This window comes from Cryptomeria japonica, chromosome 3, assembly GCF_030272615.1.
Source record: "Cryptomeria japonica chromosome 3, Sugi_1.0, whole genome shotgun sequence".
NCBI lineage: Eukaryota > Viridiplantae > Streptophyta > Pinopsida > Cupressales > Cupressaceae > Cryptomeria > Cryptomeria japonica.
In genome coordinates, this window is record NC_081407.1 from 744938902 (window position 1) to 744957015 (window position 18114).

General features: G+C 33.3%; 2 non-coding genes across 2 annotated transcripts; both read right to left on the minus strand.

Moving 5' to 3' along the window:
- Nucleotides 1-9642: 9642 nt before the first annotated feature.
- TRNAN-GUU (transfer RNA asparagine (anticodon GUU)) lies at nt 9643-9716 on the minus strand. The gene has a single exon. It is a non-coding gene; the product is annotated as a tRNA-Asn (tRNA).
- A 204-nt stretch (nt 9717-9920) lies between these two features.
- On the minus strand, nt 9921-9994 carry TRNAE-UUC (transfer RNA glutamic acid (anticodon UUC)). Its single transcript has one exon. It is a non-coding gene; the product is annotated as a tRNA-Glu (tRNA).
- Nucleotides 9995-18114: the final 8120 nt, after the last annotated feature.

An 18114-nucleotide genomic window follows, 5' to 3' on the forward strand; every position in this document is an offset into this window, starting at 1 on the left:
AACAAATTATGTAGATATTGATGAGTTGACCTAACTGTCTCAGTCATCATCTATGTTGACATCATTTGCAATAATATCAAATTCACATTAGTCTAGTTATCACCATACATCCATGGTCCCTATTCCCAAATCTTCTAAGGTACCTATTTCATCGTACTAACACTTGTCACCTTGTAGCATCATTGGATTGGAGATCATTGAGCATCTATCATGGGAATCATATCAATCTTCAGATGATGTCCAGAATTCAAAGACGATCATTATACTTTTTGAATATTTTTATCAAGAATGGGAAGCCATCTTGCACACACTTGTAGTGTTTCTTCCCAATGGGGGGGAATATTTTCTAACATTCATGGATCATCTTCAGCATCTACTAGCACTACAGGCATCATTCTAATGAGATGTTGCATGATTTCTTAGTTTTGGGAGGAAGCATATCTTTGCATGGAGTTCTTTCCTTCACATTTTTTTTTTAGGAGGGGGGGGGGGGGCACATGACCTTCTCTCTTTTTCTCCTATGGGGAGAACATTCATTGTTTACTATGTAAGTATTCCTTGGTGAGTTGTCACAAGCCCTTCCTTACATCACTTATCTTCATCACTTGTACATTGCATGCATCATTTCTCTTTTGGAGAGGTATTTTTTCAATTGGTTGTTTCTCTTTTACTATGCTTTGTGAAAAATTGTACATGAGTATATAACATGACCTATTAGGTAACACTCATCATCATGCATACATTACTCCCTAAGTTACACTTAAGGAGGGATCTTAGTGTAAATAGAGTTGTTCTCAAATTAGTTAACTAATCAACATTCTAGTTAGTGACCTATTCACACTTATCCTAAGTTTACTTAGGATTTTTCATACTTATGTCTCATCTTGATGCAAGAGCATCCCCGGTTCTTGGCAATCTTGCATCAACCAAAAAATATTTCCTTTTTGTTTTGTAGTTTCAACATTTCATTCTACATTTTCTGGCATTGGCTCACCGGGTCTCGAGGAGTTGGATTTTTTCTTGAGGACTTGATCATCTACCTTATTCCCAAACCGTGGAGCATTTGGATCATTTTCTAGCAAGTTATCGCTATCGGTTTCTGAGACAGTTTTCTAATACTGGTTGCCTGGACTTATTTGCATTTGTTATCTACTGGAATCTACCAGATCCCTTCCATAGCTTGCAGAGCCCTGAGCATTGATTTTGATGTTCTTTGGCATGTGGTCGACCATTCCCTTTGATCTACACTTATCCTTTGGCTTTTCCGAAGGAATTTCTTTGGCGGAGGTCGACTTTGTTGTTTTTACACGTTAGGTCTCGTTCTTCGGCATTTGACCCTTTTTTGGGCCGATCGAATCCCCTTGGATCATATAAATTATTGTAATTGAGAATTAGAATATAGATAAATTAAGATATAGAACATAGAAGATAGATTTGAAGATTTGAGGTCCTAGGTTCGACATGTTCTATAATTAAGAATGTTTTAGCAGGCCAATGAGCTAATTTTTGTAACCGGATTGTTATCAGTTGATTGTAATCAGTTTTTCATGATATAATTCTTTCAGTTATGCATTGTCTCCATCATATCCTTGTGTTTCTTTTGTGTTTACTCTTGCTAACCAGCCCAGATTAATCTCTTTGAGGTCCCTCCTAACCGGTGACTGCACCAAGTGATATCAAAGCGATCTTTCCTTTTGGAGATTGTGTTGTCTTGAGAAATTTTGTTGTAGGGTGGTAGACTATGGATCCAACCTGCAACTGCAGAGGGCTGGCATGAAGATGGCGCGAAGAGGAAATAGGAATGGTGTAGCACATGGTAATGCAGACCCTATTGTGATGAAAATGTTGCAAGGAATTGCAGCCCAGTTGGAAGCCGTTGAGACAACCCAGAGAAGAGGTCGTCCTATTGAAAATGTGAGTGAAGATGAAGGAGAAGAAGCCCTGGTAGAACAAATAAACCCACCGATGACTGGTCCAAACAAAGAAAGGTTTTTGAGGGTTTTCAGTAGGGCGAATACTAAACCTCATTTTACCCCACCAGAATATGATGGAAAGTTGGATTTAGATGAATTTATGGATTGGATCTCGGAGATGAGAAATATTTTGATTTTGAAAACACTGCAAAAGAAAGAAAGGTGAAATATGTATGTACCTAGTTGAAAGTTCATGCATCTCTTTGGTGGGATTATTTGCAGGTTGATAGACAAAGAAGAGGTGAATAGAAGAGCAAGACATGGAATCAGATGGTTGCTAAGTTGAAATAAAAATTTATGCCATCTGATTATCAAGTGAATCTGTTCTAGAAGTTGCAGAATTCGAGGCAGAAGGAATCTAGTGTGGAGTACACCGAAGCATTTTACAAGTTGAATATCAGATCCGGACATGTTGATGATGAAGTTGAACAAGTTGCAAGATATTTGAATGGATTGTGGATGTCTATACAAGATGAACTCAATTTGATCAAATTGCATAGTGTTGAAGAAGCTTACCAGTATGCTCTAAAAGCATAAGAGAAGCTGAACAAAAGACATGAACGAAGACAGAGAGGTAGAGGTGGAAGGTTTTCCAGAGGAAGATTTCAAGGAGGAAGAGGATATATTGGAGGTACAAGAACCTCTACGGATTAGAACAAGGACAAGGAAGTAAGCAAAGAAGGTATTTCATACCGGAAAGATGATAGAAATTTCTACCGGAGGAGAGAATTGTATGGCTATCAGAATGACAATTTTGGAAAAGCTGACAGAAGACAAGACAAGAGAGTGTTTAGAGGAACTTGCTATAAATGTTGAGGAGAAGGACATTGTGCTTTAAAATGTAAGAAGACAGAGAATACCAGGAGAACAATAGTGGTGGAAGAAAGCCCCACTGGATCAGCTAATAAACTGGAAGATGGAGAACTGTTGATGATGAGGAGAGCTTTGTGTCATACTGGAGGAGATGAAGAGCCCTTGCAGAGGAAGAATTTGTTGAAAATTAAATGTAAGGTATTTGGTAAGTGTTGTAAAGTTGTTATTGATAGTGGTAGTTCAGATAATCTTGTTTCAGAAGAGATGTTGAATAAGTTGAATTTGGAAAGATTGAAACACCCTAAGCCTTATCAGATAGCATGGATTTAAGATGAACATAAGTTGTTGGTAAGTGAAAAATGTTTGGTGAAATTGAAAATTGGGAATTATCATGATGAAGTCTTGTGTGATATTATGTCTATGGATATTTGTCACATTTTGTTGGGTAGACCTTGGCAATTTGATAGACAGGCAATACATGATGGGAGAAAGAATACATACACTATTGTGGCCAATGGGATGAAGCAAACCTTGTTGCCCTTGGAGGAGCCTTTGAAGAGTGAAGTTTGTATGAATACTAGAATCTGTTTGGTGGATGGAAAAAAATTCCTGGATGGAATGAGACATGAGAATGTGTGTTTTGCCTTAGTTCCTAAGAAGAATGAGAATTTGGATCATGAAGAAGAAACCCCATAAGAGATAAAAGAGTTGCTAACAGAGTATAAAGACATCATTTCATAAAATTTGCCTGATGGGTTACTGCTTGTGAGAAGTATCAGTCATTGCACGGACTTGGTTCGCGGAGCTAGTTTGCCTAACAAAGTTGCACACCAGATGACACCGAAAGAGAATAAAGAGTTGAATAGACAAGTGCAGGAGTTGTTGAAGAAAGGTTTGATCAGAGAAATTATGAGTCCTTATGCAGTACTAGCAGTATTAGCACCTAAGAAGAATGGAGAATGGAGGATGTGTACCAATTCTAGAGCAACAAACAAGATCACAGTGAAATATCAGTTTCCATTGCCTATGATGAATGACATAATGGATTGTTTGAGTGGAGCCAACTAATTTACAAAGATAGACTTGAAGAGTGGGTATCATCATATCAAGATAAGAGAAGGAGGTGAGTCGAAGACAACACTCAAGACAAATGAAGGACTATATTAATGGTCGGTGATGCCTTTTGGGTTAACTAATGCACCGAGTACTTTCATGAGGCTAATGAATGAGGTATTGAAAAAATTCTTGGGTAAGTTTGTTATTGTATATTTGGATGACATTCTAGTTTTTAGTAAGACAAAAGAGGAGCATTTGTTGCATTTAAGACAAGTTTTACAGTGGTTGAGAGAAGAAAAGTTGTTGATAAATCTTAAGAAGTGTACTTTCATGAAGGAAGAGTTAGTCTATTTGGGATGTCATATCTGAGGATGGTTTGAAGATGGACCTTGAGAAGGTAAAAACAATTGTTGAATGGCCTACACCGGAAAGCATTGGAGAGGTAAGATCATTTCATGGATTGGCTAGTTTCTACTGGAAGTTTATCAGAAGTTTCAATTCAGTTTGTAACCCTATGACTGAGATGATGAGGGGAGATAGGAAGGAATTAAAGTGGACCACCGGAGCAAACAAAATTTTTGAATTGCTGAAGTAGAAATTGATTGAGCAGCCTATGTTAGCTTTATCGTATTTCAACAAAGTATTTCAAGTGGATTGTGATGCAAGTGGAACAGCAATAGGGGCAGTCTTGAGTCAGGAAGGGAGAGCAATAGCTTATTTCAGTGAGAAATTGAATGATGCCCAGAGGAGATATTAAGTGTATGATCAAGAATTTTACGTCATAGTTCAAGCCTTGAAGAAGTGGAGACATTACCTGTTGCCTATGGAGATTGTGGTGTATACGGATCATCAAGCTTTGCAGTATTTGAACAGTCAGAGTAAGTTGAATCAGAGATATATGAGATGGGTAGAATTTTTGTAGAATTACACCTTTGTATTGAAGCATAGAAGTGGGAAATCTAACAAAGTTGTTGATACATTGAGTAGAAGGAGGAATTTGCTAACAAAGATGAGAGTGATAGTATTAGGATTTGAGGAGTTGAAGACCTTGTATGATGATGACTCAGATTTTGCAAAACCTTGGAGAGCATGTAGAGAACCGGTTACGGTAGACAAAAGCAAGTGGCTGGATTACTTCATTCAGGATGGGTTGTTATTCAGAGGAGTTCAGTTGTGCATACCTAAGAGTTCTATGAGGGAGAATCTGATAAAAGAGAAACATAGTGGAGGATTAGTCAGACACTTTGGTGTTGATAAAACAATAGCATTGGTGAGTGAGCATTAATTTTGGCCCCATATTCATAAGGATGTTAGGAAATATGTGCAAAGTTTTAGAGTTTGTCAAGTTGCAAAGTGTAGTAGTCAAAGTGTGGGATTGTATAAACCTTGGACAGTACCGGAAAGACCTTGGGAAGATATAAGCATGGATTTCATACTTGGATTTCCTAAAACACGGAGAGAAAATGATTCTATATTTGTGGTAGTGAATAGATTCTCGAAGATGGCTCATTTCATACCTTGTAAGAAGACATTAGATGCAGTGCATACAGCTGACCTATTTTTCAAGGAAGTGGTGAGATTGCATGGATTACCTAAGAGCATAGTTTTAGACAGAGATACTAAGTTTGTTGGTTATTTTTGGAGAACACTTTGGAAGAAGATGGAGACAGATTTGAAGTTCAATTCTACTTTTTACCCACATAATGATGGATAGACAGAAGTAGTTAACCGGATCTTGGGAAATTTGTTAAGATTCTTAGTTGGAGACAAAACCGGAAGTTGTTATTTGATTCTTGCACAAGCAGAGTTTGCCTACAATAATTCAGTAAACAGAGTACCAGAAAGACACCTTTTGAGATTGTTACCAGAGCACACCCCAGAGGTATATCAGAATTAAGAGATATCAGCAGTGAAGACCGGAGAAGTTCAGAATCAGAAGAATTTGCAGGTCACATAAAGGACTTACATATTCAAGTTAAGAAACATTTGGAGGACATGAACAACAAGTATAAGGGGAAAGTAGATGAGAAGAGGAGACATAAGGAATTTGAAGTTGGAAATGAAGTGATGGTGTATCTTTGAACGGAAATATTCTCAGTTGGAACTTATAACAAGTTGCAGATGAAGAAGTTTGGACATTGCAAGATTTTGAGAAAATTTAGTTCTGGAAATGCATATGAAGTGGAGTTACTGGATAGTCTGAGTATGTCACCTATATTTAACATTGTATACCTACATCAGTATCATGAACCAAAATTTGGTGAGGATGGTATTGTAGACTTGGAGAAATAGTTACCTCGGAAGGAACCAGATTAGAATGAAGACATTTTGGACAGTAGGATTGGTCATAGTACCCAGAGCAGTCAATATAAGGAGTATCTTGTAAAGTGGAAAGGAAGACCAGTTGAAGATTCATCTTGGATTTTTCAAGAAGAGGTAGACTGCCTTAGTTTTCCTCTGACCCCAACAAAGTGAGAGACTCACTTTTTTCTACAATCCCGGATGTCTAATGCAGAAGCATCCCCGGTTCTTGGCAATCTTGCATCAACCAAAAAATATTTCCTTTCTGTTTTACAGTTTCAGCATTTCATTCTGCATTTTTTGGCAATGGCTCACCGTATCTCGAGGAGTTGGATTTTTGCTTGAGGACTTGATCATCTACCTTATTCCAAAACCGTGGAGCATTTAGATCATTTTCTGACAAGTTATCGCTACCGATTTCTGAGATAGTTTTCCGATACCGGTTGCCTGGACTTATTTGCATTTGTTATCTATTGGAATCTACCGGATCCCTTCTATAGCTTGCAGAGCCCTGAGCATTGAATCTGATGTTTTTTTGCGTGTGGCCGACCTATCCTTTAATCTACACTTCATCCTTTGGATTTTCTAGAGGAATTTCTTTGGCGGAGGCCGACCTTGTTGTTTTTACACATTAGGTCTTGTTCTTCGATATTTGATCCTTTTTTGAGCCGATCGGATCCCCTTGGATCGTATAAATCATTGTAATTGAGCATTAGAATATAGATAAGTTAAGATATAGAACATAGAAGATGGATCTGAATATTTGAGGTCCCGGTTGTGACCTATTTTGTAATTAAGCATGTTTTAGCAGGCCAATGAGCCGGTTTCTGTAACCCGGTTGTTACCGGTTGATTGTAATCAGTTTTTCATGATATAATTATTTCAGTTCTGCATTGCCTCCATCATATCCTTGTGTTTCTGTTGTGTTTACTCTTGTTGATCGGCCTAGATTCATCTCTTTGAGGTCTCTCCTAACCGGTGATTGCACCACATCTCATAGCATTGGGGTATGTGTCTTCATTACTTGAGACACCTATTGCATACACACTTTTTAATTGCTCACACACTTGTCAATTGAGCTCACAAGAGTTGCACCTTGGGAGGAGTACTTAAAGTTTCACTCTTACCTTATCACCTCCTCATCCTTTCCTATATATGCAAGTTTGTTCATTGTATTATATACTCTTTATTTGTATATGATAGACATACTATTGTTCTTCATTGCACACTTGTGGAATGTTATCAATTCACACTTTAAAATATTGGTCAATTCCAACATTCTCAAGGTGCAGAAATCCTCAATATATCATTATAAAGATTCCAACAATTTTTTTGAAAGGTGAAGTATCAAATTTTGGGTCATCATATCTTCCACTAATGCAACTAATTCAGTTTTCTCTTTAGAGAAAATATATGTTCTTTCGTGGGGCCATGATCCTAAAGAAAATCATACAACTCTTGGCTACAAGTCCCTTAACTTGGAGAATAGTGAAAATAGAGGTTTTCCTTGGTGGAACAAAATATAGAACAAATTCAACTATCCTAAGTGCAAATTCTTTATGAAATTGCATTGTCAAAATAAATGTCTCATATAGGATAATATTAAAAAGAGAGAATTTCAAGGTCCTTCAAAATGTGTTCTATGTAGTACTAAGGAAGGATTTGTTGCTCACATTTTCTTCTAATGGCACTTTGATATAGGTATTTAGGGACAATGGTGGTGGATTTGGAATTGGCATGTCATTCGCATTGCTTCATCATATAAGTTTATGGAAATGATGGTTTCTCCACCTTCTCTAACTACTATTCTCAATGTTGACATGGAGCTTGGTCTTATTTTCCTCCTCTAGTAGAACTAGCTAGAACAAAAAAAAGTTAGATTTTTAAGGTGACTAGAATCTCATCTCACAAAAATATGACAGAAGGTTACAAATTCTATGATAGATACCATTGTTGCCAAAGTGTTATATAGATGTGACTATGTCACCCTTTGCTTTATCAATTTTAAAAAGACTCAAGCTACATTCCACCTTTGCTTCTTCTTATCACTCTTGCATTACCTTGTAGGTTTCGAGAAAGGTGAATAGGTTTGGTAAATGAACTCCCACTCTTTAGATTTCTTTAAAATAAATTATGAAGGTTCTTCTTGTGGCAATCTAGGTTCTATTGGGTTTGGAGGGGTTGGTAATGCTAAAGATGAGCTTATTTATTTCTTCCTTGCTACTATGGTGATCAACACCAACAATCATTTGTAAAACCATGTCATTCTTTTGTTTCATGGAAAAGCTTACAAGTTAGGCTTGAAAAATATTATGAGATGGATTCATTAATCATGGTTTCTCTTTTGAATAAAGCAATGACCCATGAGTCCTCCAAGTATTCAGGGACTTTCATTAAGTAGATTCTTCATCTCACTTCTAAGTTTTAAGTGTTAATGTTTGTTCACATATCCCTTGGGAATGGAATTTGGTTGTAGATTTTCTTGCCAAATAGGTTGCAAAGGAAAATTGGAATTGGAATCTCATTGTGCCTCAAAAAAAACTTCTCAAATTGTCCCTCTTTATGTGCTCAAGCTTGTTGATTGTCACTCTACTTAGAACTCTTAAACAAAGTCCCTATGTTGGTTATATGAACCTTGTTGGCATATTTGGCATACTTAATATCTTTTACTAACCTTGTTGAGAATTGACGCCCCTTCTTCAAGGATTATGAATGTCTAATGGGCACTCTAGGTTCTTTTGAGGAACAAGATTGTTAAAAACTTATCTAGATTATCTCTTCTTTACTTTTAGCTCTAACCATTTGAAAGACACTATATTGTAAAATGCAATAGATGTGTTTTACCATAATTCTCTCTTTTACTATAAAAAGAAAGATTTGTGAATAAAATAAATAAATTATAAGTAAAATAAATAAATATTGAAAAGAACCAAACCAAAACAAAAATAATATTAAATATCCATAATAAAAAAAAGTAAATATAAATACTAAAAGATTTTTTTTTAAATGTTGAAAATAAAATATTAGAAAGAAAATTTATAAAATATTTTATCTATAATTCACAATGATCAATCTTAACCGTCATCTTTCTTCTTTATTGCAGCTCAAGCTTGTTGATTGTCAGTCAACTTTGAAACTGTTCGACAAAATCCTATATTATTTATATGATCTTTTTAAATTTATTTGACATACTTCGAAAACATTTAAATTTTCTCTTCTTTTTAAATTTGTAACTCTTAACTATTTATAAAACACTATATTGCAATTCTGTAAATATAATTATTTAAGCATAAAGAGAAGTTTATGAATAAAGATTAACAGTAAAATAAAAAATACTAGAAAGGAATGGAACTGAAACAAAATGTAATGTAAAAGATCCGAAAATAAATAAATAGGAAAGATCCCTTACTAGTGGGTGGGGAATTAAAATTGAAATGTTAAAAGAGACGAATAAACATCATCCGCCAAAACAAAGGTGGAAAACGAAACGTGGCAAAATCGCTAGAAGGAGGGCTTGAACCTCCGACCTTGTGGTTAACAGCCACACGCTCTAACCAACTGAGCTATTCCAGCAATTGCATCAAACTCTTTGTAGAAATATAAATAATATTTAACTTTTACGTAACGAGTTCGTATTTCCCTTAAATAAAATGATAGATCACGCCTCATCTTTTGTTCAAAACCAAACAAACACTCTTAACCAAAACAAAAACAAAAACGTAAAATGATATGGTACAGAAGTTCCAATCACAAAAAAAAAATTAAAACCAAAGAAAATTCCGTTGCCGGGATTTGAACCCGGGTCGTCTGGGTGAAAGCCAGATATCCTAACCGGACTAGACGACAACGGAGATGAAACTTTCCATTTCTTAAATATTATAATTATAAATTACGAGATTCCACAGGACACAGCAACAAAATCCGAAAACACAGAATTGCAAGTAGACACCCCTTAAAAGTAGTCTAATTTTATGATTATTTATTTATATATATATTTAGTAAGTGATCATTTTGTATTTGATAAACCTTTTTAGATTTAGGAAAAAAAAAATTGGAATTTTTTTTGTTGTGATCTTTTTTAATTCATCAAAAATTATTTTATATTTATATTCATTTTTTTTTAATTTCTTTGTTTAAAAAGTTGTTTGTAGGAAATTCACTTATTGAATCATAAGTTATAGGAAAAAATTATCTTTCAATTGCAAACATATGAATATTTGAAAAATTATCATTATCTACTCAAAATTTAGATTTCTAATATATAAAAGAAAAAAACCAAGATAGTATTGTTTTTTATAATAAATTTAGCTAGGTTCTTATAGAGTTTACAAAAGACCATTTCTCAAAGTATACCTCAAATTCGAGAAGCTGGAAGGCAAGAGTTTAAAGGGGAAAGCTCTCAAAGTAATTGAGAGATATAAAATGATGTGAGTGTGTGAGGGGTTAAAAACTTGATAAGAGACTAGGAGTCCAAGGTAGAATTCAACAATGTTTAAGCGATTTAAAACAACAATTAGATTGGATAAGCAATAGAAAATGTCTAAGAAATCAAAAACTATTTAGAATCATTTTCCATTTGGGACCAAAACAAAAAGAGGTGTCTTTTAAACTATGAGAAAACTAAATAATTGTTATTCATTACTTAGACCACTATTTATTTTCTATATGATTAATCATTTTAGTGTTGGGAGAACCATTAGGGGTCTATATAGGCCTTTTCCAAGTGTTTGAAGTTACTTATGGACCTTGATAGGTATGCATTTAAGATAGTTAGAGGGGATATTATGTAAGAAGTTGTTAGCAATGAACTAATAACAATGGGATTTTTTTCAACTTAGGCCTTAGCTAATAAAGATGTGTTGGGATTTTTTTCAGCTTAGGCCTTAGCTAATAAAGATGTGTTTAGAATATAATTAGAAGTGATTAAGGGGTGATAAATGGTTTGGAGGAGAAGAGTAATTAAACATGCTTTAAAGTAGGAATTGCCTAGAAAGAAACTAGAAACCAATAAAGGTTGTTTTCCTCTTTAGATCTTAACCATTGTGTGTGTGTGTGTCAAATTGTAAGAAATGCCAAAGTTCTTATTGGGATGATTAGTGGTTTTATAAACAGTAAGAGAAATAATTCTTAAAGTAGGAAAACCATCAAAGGCACAAATAGGGACTCTGAGAATGTTTTAGATTACTAATGGGCTTCTAGAGGCATTTAACTTTAACATTTGATGTAGCTTTGTAGCTGTTATATGGCATTTTTCCAAAGTGAAAGAAAGTTAATATTCCATTAAATAATCCTTTAGAATTAAAAAGGAGATAGAAAAGAAAAAAAAATTGTGACATTTTGGTTAAAAGAAGTATTAATAAAGAATGTCTATAAAAACTCTTTTTAACAAGAATAATTATAGTAGGTACAAGTTTTCCATAATCCATAATTTAAACCCCCAATTAGGACATAGGAGTGACCAAATAGGCCCCTTGGGTGCTCACCCCCTGATTCTCCATATAACTAGTTATGGGCGCTAAGGTTTTAAAAAATATTTTCTACCATTAGGCAATAGGTGGGTGAAGCTATAGTAGTGTAGGCGACACTTGGGGTGGTGGGTTAAACCACAACACCTACTCAACTTTTAGGTCGTTTTGACAATAAAAAATTGTCTAATATGACCGACCATTGGGAAATTTAAACAACTTTTTAAATTAACAAGGGATGCAATGCATCATGTTCTTGTCAATAGTGTAGTTAGTTTAATGTATATAAAAGTAGAGATGAAGATAAAGCGAGGTGTGGACGGAAGAGAGAGAGAGAGAGAGAAATAAGAGATAGATGATAGACAAAGAGATAGACAAATAGATAGGATACAAAACTAGAAAACAAAAAGCAAAAAAGCATTTGGTATTATATTTTTTTGATAGAAAACCTATTTACTTACATGCAAAAAACAAGAATTATTATTAGTAATAAAATATTTTGAAATATATTGTGACATTGTAGATATTTGCACAAGATGAACAATAAATATTCAAAAATGATAAAGTAGAATTGGTTTATTATATTAAACTTGTTTCTTTCACAAATTTATCTAACAATACTAAAATACACTAAAACCAAAATTCCTAAATTTTACCATGATATAATTTTTACATTATTTCTTATACCATGTAAATCGATCATTAAAGGCCAACTAAAACTATGCATTAGAGTTCCCTGAAGGCTCTACAACTAAAGACTTAGATAAAATCCAAAGTGTCCATATCCCACATTGTAACTATCCTCATAATCATAAAGTAGAACATGTGAATCAAATTCTTGGCCTAATTAATCTATACAAAGGCATCACAAAGTCAACCACAATATTCCAAAAAAGAAGCCATGCAGATACACTATAGGATTCCTTAATTAAGTATGTTTTGAATGACAATTTACAAAATTGGAATTCCAAGTGGTGTTGCAAAAGTCAAAAAGCTAAATACACAGACATGATGCCATAAATCATGGATGACCAACATTCCTATCATAAAATTTTAGGTATTGTTTTAAGTTTTGAAATTTAGTGTGGCATACCTAGTTGTATGTTTTGAAATTTAGCATAATGTATCTAGTTGTAAGTTTTGTAGTATAGCTATTTGAGGTATTTAATTCAAACACACACAGTATTGGCAATTGAATTGGTTTAAAGATAATCTATGTGCAAAACACTCTACATTTTGTTTTAGGTGTCATTTGATCACAAAAACTTAGTAGTTCAATCATTAAAATATTGTCAAAAAAAGTCGAACTTGTAAGAGTCATGGTTTCAAGTTTAAAGTTTGCAAACTTAACTTTTAATTTTTTAGATTAGACAAATGAGATCTCATGAAGATGAAGATAGCTATCATTATGTTACTATTCATTTATTGTGTTTTAACTATTTTGTAATGTCTTACTATAATGACTCTTAAGTCTATTATATTACTATTTTGCTATAATACATGTCTATATTATATTGTAATACTATTATGGTCTTTAAACTATTTTGTTATCATCTGATTATCACTTTGTTAATATTAGATTGGTATAGAGTTAACATGATATAATTTATTCTTGATTTAACGTATAATATTCTTTTTGACGTCACTTTAAATTAAAATACAATTAAAAAATTATAATTACATTAAAAAAAAATTTAATTATATTTTCTAAAATTTTAAAATTAAAAAATAAAGAAATTAATCTATAAAGACATATCCTTAAAATATTGACATTATCAATTTAAAAATCATTTTTCTAAATCAAAATTAACTTCATATATTATAACCTAATCAATAAAATAAACTATAATATCCAACCTAAACTCAAATTTAAAAAATGTTTTAATTGGGAAATAAATTCTATGATAAAAATAAGTAAAATTCATTTTAATGTGTGAAATAAATCAAAGTAAACCAAAATTATATACTTAAAACGTAGTAATGTGACAATGTTTAAAATTAGCAAATTCATTTTTGTCCCTTGCAAGATTCATGAAGTTTGTTCCTTTGGCTTGTTTTTTATTAAAAAAGCAATGAGAACTAGGGCACTAACCCTTTACATAGCAGAACTATTAACGAGACCACAGTGCAAAAACAACACTATATCAGCATTAACAACAACTAACAGCAAGATTCATGAAGTTTGTTCCTTTGGCTTGTTATTTATGCACTAGAAAAGTGATTTTATTGAATTTGCTTACCATGGCTAAAGTAATGAGACAATTTAAGGCCAAAGTATAATTGTACCTCTTTAATTATGGTAGTACAAGAGCAAAATCAGCACATCCCCTGATTTATTTGGAGCCATTAAAACCTATGGTGGTGGACAAATTTTCTTGTATAATCCTTGTCTTTATGTTGTAGTGGTCAAGAAAAATGGTTGTGGCTATTCTGGCTCCAAAACGGACCTTTCATACAGCGTGATAGCAACATGTTAGTCAATCGCAGCCATTTATTGCAAAATCGACGGTGTAAAACGCGCGACTAACACACATGTTAGTCAATATGTGTTGTCGTTTTGGAGCTAGAATAGATGCATCCAAGAAAAATAGTTGTTCAATTAAATTGATGACTAAACCAATAGGCGTTGCGCACACATCATCTTAGTTAGAGTGTATTAAAATAATGTGTGATGTACCTAATATTGACGAGCAACTCTTTCTATCATTTAATGATGTACTGTAAGGATCTAACACCTATATAATAGAAAAAAATAAATTATTTTAGGTGAAGAAAAATTGTATTTTACACTTACTCTGGCCAAAATAAATAAAGGAAAATGATATTTTTATAATCATGTAAAATATAAAATAAATATGAACTATAGATATTTGGCTGGACATTTTTAATTCTAAGTGTTGATTGGTCAAATTAAGGAAAAAAAGAATTCAATGAATGCATTAGTATCCTACCTTTAGCAAGAACTAATAAAAGAACACATATTTGTACTCGAGCATAGTGTAATTTCTTATGCCAAATGATGTAGAGAACCCACAGAATAGAATATGGCATTGCATATGATGATTCCAAGAATATTTGCCTAGCGCGTAGACTTCTACACATATAGATGAAAGTGTATGGATTTGTACTATAAAGATTTCGTAGTAAAATATAGATTTGATAGCAATGGGATGAAAAAATCCTTTAATAATCGTAGACAAAAAATCTTGGATTCCAACAATTTGATAAATGACCTTATGGTTTTTGGGTCTTTTGAATTAATGGCAGGCTTTGTTTTCACCCAAAGTGCTTCAAAAATTTAGCTGCCCATGGATCTAGCAGCCATCACCTATATTGAAACCCTAATAAAATTGGTCGTGTATGTCAGATTTGAACAAAATAAAAGTAAAAAATGACTTTATCAAACACCCTAAATTCAATAGTGAGGTCCAATTAATATCAAATTACACCTGGCAAAAAAACAAGCTTAATTATCTTCCAAATTTGAGAAGGGCTTGTAGAGTCAAAGCTCTGATACCATGTTAGAGTCACCAATGGACTTAGTCATCTATGATCACTTGCAAAACCAAAAGTTGCCTTCCACAAGATAATAACAAGAGAAAAAAATTGTTTGATTATGGGCATAATGAATTAAATTAAATTGGATACTAAATCACAAAATGAACATTTGATGCCTTGCTTATATAGGCAAGGTTGATAGGTAGGATTAGATAAGATCATGACATGTGTCTTAGTCCTATAACATATGGCAACTAACCTGGTAATTATTCAATGGCCTAGGACTCATGAATTAAATTTCAAAAGATAAGACAAGATCTAATTGACAACTAAGACTTCTAGAAATATTCCTAGCACCTAATTAAAACTAGCGCTTGCACCCTAACAGTGTGCAATGGTTACACTGATAGCCAGATATAATTTGGGTAATTTATTTGGAGGGTCGCAAAATCATGGTAAATGGAAATTGTCTTTGTTAGGAGTAATTGTGTACAATATAAGTAAATTGAATTCGTAATGTAAAGATAACTGCATATGAATGAATGAAACTTAATTTGAGCCCACAAATTGTGTGAAATGTTGAAAATGATTAACTTGAGAAATTGATTATATACAAAACATTTGTTGTTGATCATTGAAATATCTTTTGTACACCTTACACAATTAGAAAGAATATACATTTTTTTTTCAATTTAAGTAAACTATAGTTATTTTTATAATTTATATCAACTATTTATGTATTTTTTATTAATATTTATGATTTATAATTGTTATAGATTGGATCTAAGCATAATAGTGTATAGTTTAAATTCATATCTTGTATTTTATTTTTAACATTCATCAATAAGTATTTTGGAAATATCATAGATAATCAACATTTTCATATTTTACTTTGCATTGCATTTCTATGAAATATAGTAATAAAAAGTCCAAATTGCTTATAGTCCTGATTTAAAAATATTCCACATAACTTTCCCTAAAAGAAAGAGCAAATAGGTATAGTGCATATGTGTGCAAAAACAGTAATTATTCTATTGAACAAAATACTAATAGAACAAAAAAATTCATTGTCAACAATGCTTAATGTATGTGGGAAAAGTGGGTTGATAGAACTCAATATGTGAAAAAAGGAGCTCTAGGGAGCCTTGCTCACACATTCACAGGACTTCTTGGTGCAAGCTATGGAGTCATGAAGTATGGCTCAGCTTCCCAAGGATGGTTCCATGGTTCTCTATCTTGCACGGTCCCTCAAACCAATGTTTTTGCTCTCAAATCACTGAGCAAAATGGTTTAGGGATGGCAAATGCAAGAACGAGGGATGCTTTTTGTTGATATTAAGATGAGATGCATCCTAAGCTATGCATGATGCTACAAATGCAATAAACTAGCTATAAGATGACAAGGTTAGTAAACAAGACTATCCTAGCATACTATATTAGTCTATGATTAAGCTAAATGATAAGGAACATACTCTAAATTAGCATATTTAGATTAATTCTTGTTTAAAAGAGAAGCTAAATGATGAGCATAAAATGAGATATAAAAGCTCGAATGGATTTAAGTATAAGTGTGATGCTAAAGACTTGGATGATGAAAAATGGAGGAATGAGAGCTCTATTTATAGCAAAAATAGGGCAATGGATGGTCAGGATTGGAAGAGGCAATCAAGGGTCAGGATTGAAAGTTATCAATCCATGTTTGCAATTGGCACCAATGAAATGGTGACAATTGTCAACATAAGGTTGGTTGAGAGGAGATGTAAGAAACATTAAATGCTTGAGGAGACCTCATGGTTACCTTAGGGGTTAAGGGTTAAGGTTAAGTTAGGGTTATCCATTGGATAAAGCTTTTACCCAAAGGATAAACTCTTGTGCAAAGGTTTAAGGATAACCATGGTCAAAGCAATAAATGCTTGATGAGACCCTTGGGTTAGATGGAGGTTGAGTTTATGGAAATTCTTTAACCATGTAAGAGGGTTGAGTTAACCATTAATGGTTATGAAGACTTTGGGGACAAATTTGTAAGAGTCCTTCCAAATTTGGGGGCATTCAACAAGTTAGCTTGTTGAATGGATAAAGGCTTTAATGCATTTTGAAGACTTTACTCCAAATTTGAGAGGTGACCTCCTTAAATTTAGGGAAAAGGGATAATGGATGGGTTTGGTTTAATTAATCAGGATTAGAAGAATCTAGAAGAGGTTAGAAAGAGGGTTAGGATGCAAGTGGGAGGTGTAGGATTTTGCAAGTGGGTGAGGGAAAATAGGTTTTAATTGAATTTAATTCAATTTGGTTGCAATTAAATAAATTGGATTTATTTAATTTAGGATAACTATTTTAATTAAATTTGAATTTAATTAAAAAGTGGATAGGGGCTTTAATTGAATAAAATGAATTTATCCTATTAAATGGTATAGTGAATTTAATTGAGTAATTTACTTAATTAAATAGAGAAATGCAGGTTATTTAATTAAATTGGATTTAATTAAAATAGAGAAATGAACATAAAATATTCATTTAGGAATATGGTCATTTTTATATGTCTACATTTTGCCCCTCTATGAAGTGACGTGTGTGCACATGTTATTTCAAAGAAAATGATGTGTCGTTGCGATTTTATGATCAATGTCCTTTTTTTATGATTTTAATGTTATGCCCCAGATTTGATGTGTGATGCCCCAGATTCGATAAACGATGGTGATAATGCCCCCTCGGGAGATGAATAAATATTTTGAAATTTTTTGATTTGATTTGATAATATGCGTTTGGTGTGCAAGATTTGGGCTAGGTGAAATGTTTAAATTGATTCATCTCCCTATAATTGACGTGTGTGAGGGTATGAGGGAGACCGTGAACAAATTACATGTTCATTTCCCTAACCCTAATTTCATTTTACCCTATAAAAGGGAAAAAGTGCTTTGTTTTGTCTCATTTGTGCTTGTTTCCCACGCGCTAGGGAATGTTTCCCACGCGCTAATTCTCATTTCCCGTAGACCTGTAAAAGTGGTTAAA